This window comes from Coregonus clupeaformis, chromosome 14 (genome assembly GCF_020615455.1).
Source record: "Coregonus clupeaformis isolate EN_2021a chromosome 14, ASM2061545v1, whole genome shotgun sequence".
NCBI classification, from domain to species: Eukaryota; Metazoa; Chordata; class Actinopteri; order Salmoniformes; family Salmonidae; genus Coregonus; species Coregonus clupeaformis.
In genome coordinates, this window is record NC_059205.1 from 13,880,142 (window position 1) to 13,889,077 (window position 8,936).

Below are 8,936 nucleotides of genomic sequence, written 5' to 3' on the forward strand. Positions count from 1 at the left end.
AAGCCACTTTCTACCACTCTAAATTTCAAGCCTTTGCCTCTAACCCTAGGAAGCTCTTTGCCACCTTCTCCTCCCTGCTGAATCCTCCTCCTCCTCCTCCTCCCCCTCCCTCCTCCCTCTCTGTGGATGACTTCGTCAACCATTTTGAAAAGATTGACGACATCCGATCCTCATTTATTAAGTCAAATGACACCGCTGGTCCTGCTCACTCTGCCCTACCCTATACTTTGACTTCTTTCTCCCCTCTGTCTCCAGATGAAATCTTGCGACTTGTGACGGCCAGCCGCCCAACAACCTGCCCGCTTCACCCTATCCCCTCCTCTCTTCTCCAGACCATTTCCGGAGACCTTCTCCCTTACCTCATCTCGCTCATCAACTCATCCTTGTCCTCTGGCTATGTCCCTTCCATCTTCAAGAAAGCGAGAGTTGCACCCCTCCTCAAAAAACCTACACTTGATCCCTCTGATATCAACAACTACAGACCAGTATCCCTTCTTTCTTTTCTCTCCAAAACTCTTGAGCGTGCCGTCTATAGCCAACTCTCCTGCTATCTCTCTCAGAATGACCTTCTTGATCCAAACCAGTCAGGTTTCAAGACTGGTCATTCAACTGAGACTGCTCTTCTCTGTGTCACGGAGGCTCTCCGCACTGCTAAAGCTAACTCTCTCTCCTCTGCTCTCATCCTTCTAGACCTATCTGCTGCCTTTGATACTGTAAACCATCAGATCCTCCTCTCCACCCTCTCCGAGTTGGGCATCTCCGGCGCGGCTCACTCTTGGATTGCGTCCTACCTGACAGGTCGATCCTACCAGGTGGCGTGGCGAGAATCTGTCTCCGCACCACGTTCTCTCACCACTGGTGTCCCCCAGGGCTCAGTTCTAGGCCCTCTCCTATTCTCTCTATACACCAAGTCACTTGGCTCTGTCATATCCTCACATGGTCTCTCCTATCATTGCTACACAGACGACACACAATTCATATTTTCCTTTCCCCCTTCTGATAACCAGGTGGCGAATCGCATCTCTGCATGTCTGGCAGACATATCAGTGTGGATGTCGGATCACCACCTCAAGCTGAACCTCGGCAAGACGGAGCTGCTCTTCCTCCCGGGGAAGGACTGCCCGCTCCATGATCTCGCCATCACGGTTGACAACTCCATTTTGTCCTCCTCCCAGAGTGCAAAGAACCTTGGCGTGACCCTGGACAACACCCTGTCGTTCTCTGCTAACATCAAAGCGGTGACCCGATCCTGTAGGTTCATGCTCTACAACATTCGCAGAGTACGACCCTACCTTACACAGGAAGCGGCACAGGTCCTAATCCAGCCACTTGTTATCTCCCGTCTGGATTACTGCAATTCGCTGTTGGCTGGGCTCCCTGCCTGTGCCATTAAACCCCTACAACTCATCCAGAACGCTGCAGCCCGTTCAACCTTCCCAAGTTCTCTCACGTCACCCCGCTCCTCCGCACACTCCACTGGCTTCCAGTTGAAGCTCGCATCTGCTACAAGACCATGGTGCTTGCCTATGGAACTGTGAGGGGAACGGCACCTCCTTACCTTCAGGCTCTGATCAGTCCCTACACCCAAACGAGGACATTGCATTCTTCCACCTCTGGCCTGCTGGTCCACCTACCTCTGCAGAAGCACAGTTCCCACTCAGTCCAGTCAAAACTGTTCGCTGCTCTGGCACCCCAATGGTGGAACAAGCTCCCTCACAACGCCAGGACAGCGGAGTCACTGACCACCTTCCGGAGACACTTGAAACCCTACCTCTTTAAGGAATACCTGGGATAGTATAAAAGTAATCATTCTAATTTTTTTCCTCAATTTGTCTGTCATAGTTGACGTGTACCTATGATGAAAATTACAGGCCTCTGTCATCTTTTTAAGTGGGAGAACTTGCGCAATTGGTGGCTGACTAAATACTTTTTTTCCCCACTGTATATAAAAATAATAATAATAATAATAATAATAAAAAATAAAAAATAAAGTGGTTGTCCCACTGGCTATCATAAGGTGAATGCACCCATTTGTAAGTCGCTCTGGATAAGAGCGTCTGCTAAATGACGTAAATGTAAACATTTAAATGTAAGAGAATTGTAATAAGGATCTTGTATTAGTGGTCAGGGATTACTCCCACCTTCTCCCACATTAACAAGGCACCAAGTGACCTCTCTTGACCAGAACACTTAGCCCCTGTCATATTCCTGTAACTAATGTCTGCTCTAGATATAAACTCTGGCTATTTTAGGGTGGCACAAACACCATAATACAAAACAAGTACATAAATATTCTCAAATGTTGACATTAATCCACATCACAATCCACATTGCTAACTAACTGCCATGGATGTTTTCATACTCTCAAATGCTGTGAGTGTGTTACTGTCTCTGACCCATGCTGTTTTGCCATGAGATGAACAGCAGCAACACAACACTCACTGGCTGCGGTCTTATCAACAAGCCACATCAAATACCATTTTATTGGTCACATACACATATTTAACAGATGTTACTGCTGGTGTAGCAAAATGTTTGTGGTCCTAGCTCCAACAGTACAGTACTATCTAACAATTCACAACAATACACAAATCTAAAAGTTAAAGAATGGAATTAAGAAATATATAAATATTAGGACAAGCAATGTCGGAGTGGCATTGACTAAAATACAGTAGAATAGAATAAAGTATATACAGTTGAAGTCAGAAGTTTACATACACCTTAGCCAAATACATTTAAACTCAGTTTTTCACAATTCCTGACATTTAATCCTAGTAAATATTCCCTGTCTTAGGTCAGTTAGAATCACCACTTTATTTTAAGAATGTGAAATGTCAGAATAATAGTAGAGAGAATGATTTATTTCAGCTTTTATTTCTTTCATCACATTCCCATTGGGTCAGAAGTTTACATACACTCAATTAGTATTTGGTAGCAATGCCTTTAAATTGTTTAACTTGGGTCAAACGTTTTGGGTTGCCTTCCACAAGCTTCCCACAATAAGTTGGGTGAATTTTGGCCCATTCCTCCTGACAGAGCTGGTGTAACTGAGTCAGGTTTGTAGGCCTCCTTGCTCGCACACACTTTTTCAGTTCTGCCCACACATTTTCTATAGGATTGAGGTCAGGGCTTTGTGATGGCCACTCTAATACCTTGACTTTGTTGTCCTTAAGCCATTTTGCCACAACTTTGGAAGTATGCTTGGGGTCATTGTCCATTTGTAAGACCCATTTGCGACCAAGCTTTAACTTTCTGACTGATGTCTTGAAATGTTGCTTCAATATATCCACATAATTTTCCTTCTTCATGATGCCATCTATTTTGTGAAGTGCACCAGTCCCTCCTGCAGCAAAGCACCCCCACAGCATGATGCTGCCACCCCCGTGCGTCATGGTTGGGATGGTGTTCTTCGGCTTGCAAGCAACCCCCTTTTTCCTCCAAACATTACGATGGTCATTATGGCCAAACAGTTCTATTTTTGTTTCATCAGACCAGAGGACATTTCTCCAAAAAGTACGATCTTTGTCCCCATGTGCAGTTGCAAACCGTAGTCTGGCTTTTTAATGGCGGTTTTGGAGCAGTGGCTTCTTCTTTGCTGAGCGGCCTTTCAGGTTATGTCGATATAGGACTCGTTTTGCTGTGGATATAGATACTTTTGTACCTGTTTCCTCCAGCATCTTCACAAGGTCTTTTGCTGTTGTTCTGGGATTGATTTGCACTTTTCGCACCAAAGCACGTTCATCTCCAGGAGACAGAACGTGTCTCCTTCCTGAGCGGTATGACGGCTGCGTGGTCCCATGGTGTTTATACTTGCGTACTATTGTTTGTACAGATAAACGTGGTACCTTCAGGTGTTTGGAAATTGCTCCCAAGGATGAACCAGACTTGGGGAGGTCTACAATTCCTTTTCTGAGGTCTTGGCTGATTTCTTTTGATTTTCTCATGATGTCAAGCAAAGAGGCACTGAGTTTGAAGGTAGGCCTTGAAATATATCCACAGGTACACCTGCAAGATTAGCCTATCAGAAGCTTCTAAAGCCATGACATCATTTTCTGGAATTTTCCTAGCTGTTTAAAGGCACAGTCAACTTAGTGTATGTAAACTTCTGACCCACTGGAATTGTGATACAGTGAATTATAAGTGAAATAATCTGTCTGTAAACAATTGTTGGAAAATTACTTGTGTCATGCACAAAGTAGATGTCCTAACCGACTTGCCAAAACTATAGTTTGTTAACAAGAAATTTGTGGAGTGGTTGAAAAACTAGTTTTAATGACTCCAACCTAAGTGTATGTAAACTTCCTACTTCAACTGTACATATGAGATGAGTAAAGCAGTATGTAAACATTATTAAAGTGACTAGTGTTCCATTATTAAAGTGTCCAGTGATTCCATGTCTATGTATATAGGGCAGCAGCCTCTAAGGTGCAGGGTTGAGTAACCGGGTGGTAGCCGGCTAGTGATGGCTATTTAACAGTCTGATGGACTTGAGATAGAAGCTGTTTTTCAGTCTCTCGGTCCCAGCTTTGATGCACCTGTACTGACCTCGCCTTCTGGATGATAGCGGGGTGAACAGGCCGTGGCTCGGGTGGTTGATGTCCTTGATGATCTTTTTGGCCTTCCTGTGACATCGGGTGCTGTAGGTGTCCTGGAGGGCAGGCAGTGTGCCCCCCGGTGATGCGTTGGGCAGACCGCACCACCCTCTGGAGAGCCCTGCGGTTGCGGGCGGTGCAGTTGCTGTACCAGGCGGTGATACAGCCCGACAGGATGCTCTCAATTGTGCATCTGTAAAAGTTTCTGAGGGTCTTAGGGGCCAAGTCGAATTTCTTCAGCCTCCTGAGGTTGAAGAGGTGCTGTTGCATACATGATAATTGTCATTATGGCAGTCAGTCAGAATGACACAACTATAAGATACATGTTTTTTTGACCAACTCAAAGTCAGTGTTTCTGTCTGTGTGACCCTAGTAAGGTCTTTTGCAAGAGTTTCGTGATGTCTGAGTGGCTCCTGTTATGAGAAAAACAAACCGCCATCTGGACAAGAGGAATACCAACGTCAGAATGATTTTCATTGACTATAGCTCCTATTACACCGGCTCTGACGCTCGTCGGATGTGGCAGGGCTTGCAAACTATTACGGAATACAAAGGGAAACCCAGCCGCCAGCTGCCCAGTGATGCGAGCCTACCAGACGAGCTAAATGCCTTTTACGCCTGCTTGGAGGAAAGCAACACTGAAGCATGCATGAGAGCACCAGCTGTTCCGGACGACTGTGTGATCACGCTCTCCGTAGCCGATGTAAGCAAGACCTTTAAACAGGTCAACATTCACAAGGCCGCGGGGCCAGATGGATTACCGGGGCGTGTACTCAGAGCATGCGCGGACCAACTGGCAAGTGTCTTCTCTGACATTTTCAACCTCTCCCTGACCGAGTCTGTAATACCTACATGTTTCAAGCAGACTGTCATAGTCCCTGTGCCAAAGAATGTGAAGGTAACCAGCCTAAATGACTACCGCCCCGTAGCACTCACGTCGGTAGCGATGAAGTGCTTTGAAAGGCTGGTCATGGCTCACATCAACACCATCATCCCGGAAATCCTAGACCCACTCCAATTTGCATTCCGCCCCAACAGATCCACAGATGACGCAATCTCAAATCACACTCCACACTGCCCTTTCCCACCTGGACAAAAGGAACACCTATGTGAGAATGCTGTTAATTGACTACAGCTCAATGTTCAACACCATAGTGCGCACAAAGCTCATCACTAAGCTAAGGACCCTGGGACTATACACCTCCCACTGCAACTGGATCCTAGACTTCCTGACGGGCCGCTCCCAGGTGGTAAGGGTAGGCAACAACACATCTGCCACGCTGATGCTCAACACCGGGGCCCCTCAGGGGGGCGTGCTTAGTCCCTTCCTGTACTCCCTGTTCACCCACGACTGCATGAGAAAAAACACGACTCCAATACCATCATTAAGTTTGCTGACGACACAACAGTGGTTGGCCTGATCACCGACAACGATGAGACAGCCAATAGGGAGGAGGTCAGAGACCTGGCAGTGCGGTGCCAGGACAACAACCTCTCCCTCAATGTGAGCAAGACAAAGAAGATGATCGTGGACTACAGGAAAAGGAGGGCCGAAAAGGCCCCCATTAACATCAACAGGGCTGTAGTGGAGCAGGTCGAGAGTTTCAAGTTCCTTGGTGTCCAAATCACCAACAAACTTTCATGGTCCATATACACCAAGACAGTCGTGAAGAGGGCACGACAACACCTTTTCCCACTCAGGAGACTGAAAAGATGTGGCATGGATCCCCAGATCCTCAAAAGTTATACAGCTGCACCATCGAGAGCATCCTGACCGGTTACATCACCGCCTGGTATGACAACTGCTCGGCATCCGACCGTAAGGCGCTACAAAGGGTAGTGCGTTAGGCCCAATACATCACTGGGGCCAAGCTTCCTGCCATCCAGGACCTATATACTAGGAGGTGTCAGAGGAAGGCCCAAAAAATTATCAAAGACTCCAGTCACCCAAGTCATAGACTGTTCTCTCTGCTACTGCACGGCAAGTGGTACCGGAGCACCAAGTCTAGGTCCAAAAGGCTCCTTAACAGCTTCTACCCCCAAGCTATAAGACTGCTGAACAATTAATAAAATGGCCACCCTGCCCCCCTTTGTTTGTACACTGCTGCTACTCACTGTTTATTATCTATGCATTTTATTGTGTTACTTTTTTAATTTAATTTTTTACTTTATTTTGTTTAGTCAATATTTTCTTAACTCTATTTCTTGAACTGCATTGCTGGTTAAGGGCTTGTTAGTAAGCATTTCAAGGTAAGGTTGTAAGCCTGTGACAAATAAAATTTGATTTGATTTGAAGGAGTTCAAGTTGAGTAACATGTAGCCTCCACCCCGAAGACATGGTTGACCCCATGTCGTCTGTTTTAGAGGAACCTGTTTTGTCTCTCAGATCAGTCTAGTTTCCAGACAGCTCACAGATAACACTGGCATTATTCAGTGTTAGTGGTATAATGTGATGGGTACTCATTCCCCTCCTATTTCATTTAATTGGAATAATTTCTATCATTCTACTTCCTCTTGAATTTTCCCAAACTAATAGAAACAAAAATTATTCAATTGAATTTGATTTAATAACGAAGCATTCTGACAGTAAAATAATAAATTGACACCGCGGCCAAGTTAATTGGTTCAATATTAGCATTTCAAGCAAATGGTGTTAAATTGTTCATTTAGGCAGAAAAAATAGCTGTCGAGTGTGCTGACAACAGGATGCTGGAGATTCCTCATTTTAAAAATCACGGCAACTCGGAGAATGTGGGTCGATCACTATTGTCGATTGCTTGAATTTGAGGCTGTCAAAGATTGCAATGGCATAGGCTATATTGTCTGCATCCAATCTGAATCGCCCTCATCGCTAGGCTATATAATGCATACATTTTTTAAACAAATAAAATCACTTTGGGACAAATGAAAAGAAACTTGTCATAGGCAAGTTCTATTGATCTTGTACAACATACATTCTTGGAAATAAGTCGTTTACTGATACTGTAAATTGCTTGCCATTGCCAGCCTACTATTGTTATTTTCGATGTGCACCAGCCAGTGTGTACAGTAGTGTGTACAGTGGCCTATTTCCGCTCCATAGACTATTTCTGCTAGTTGGTGATTTTGCGTAACCTGCAACTTCTTTAAGAGGCTCCTCTGTCCTCCACTCGTTACCTGTATTAATGGCACCTGTTTGAACTTGTTATCAGTATAAAAGACACCTGTCCACAACCTCAAACAGTCACACTCCAAACTCCACAATGGCCAAGACCAAAGAGCTGTCAAAGGACACCAGAAACAAAATTGTAGACCTGCACCAGGCTGGGAAGACTGAATCTGCAATAGGTAAGCAGCTTGGTGTGAAGAAATCAACTGTGGGAGCAATTATTAGGAAATGGAAGACATACAAGACCACTGATAATCTCCCTCGATCTGGGGCTCCACGCAAGATCTCACCCCGTGGGGTCAAAATGATCACAAGAACAGTGAGCAAAAATCCCAGAACCACACGGGGGGACCTAGTGAATGACCTGCAGAGAGCTGGGACCAAAGTAACAAAGCCTACCATCAGTAACACACTACGCCGCCAGGGACTCAAATCCTGCAGTGCCAGATGTGTCCCCCTGCTTAAGCCAGTACATGTCCAGGCCCGTCTGAAGTTTGCTAGAGTGCATTTGGATGATCCAGAAGAGGATTGGGAGAATGTCATATGGTCAGATGAAATCAAAATAGAACTTTTTGGTAAAAACTCAACTCGTCGTGTTTGGAGGACAAAGAATGCTGAGTTGCATCCAAAGAACACCATACCTACTGTGAAGCATGGGGGTGGAAACATCATGCTTTGGGGCTGTTTTTCTGCAAAGGGACCAGGACGACTGATCCGTGTAAAGGAAAGAATGAATGGGGCCATGTATCGTGAGATTTTGAGTGAAAACCTCCTTCCATCAGCAAGGGCATTGAAGATGAAACGTGGCTGGGTCTTTCAGCATGACAATGATCCCAAACACACCGCCCGGACACGAAGGAGTGGCTTCGTAAGAAGCATTTCAAGGTCCTGGAGTGGCCTAGCCAGTCTCCAGATCTCAACCCCATAGAAAATCTTTTTTTTTTTTTTTTTTTTTCACCTTTATTTAACCAGGTAAACCAGTTGAGAACAAGTTCTCATTTACAACTGCGACCTGGCCAAGATAAAGCAAAGCAGTGCGATAAAAACAACAACACAGAGTTACATATGGGGTAAAACAAAACAAAGTCAAAAAAATACAACAGAAATACATATATATACAGTGTGTGCAAATTTAGCAAGTTATGGAGGTAGAATCCATAGAAAATCTTTGGAAGGAGTTGAAAGTCTGTGTTGCC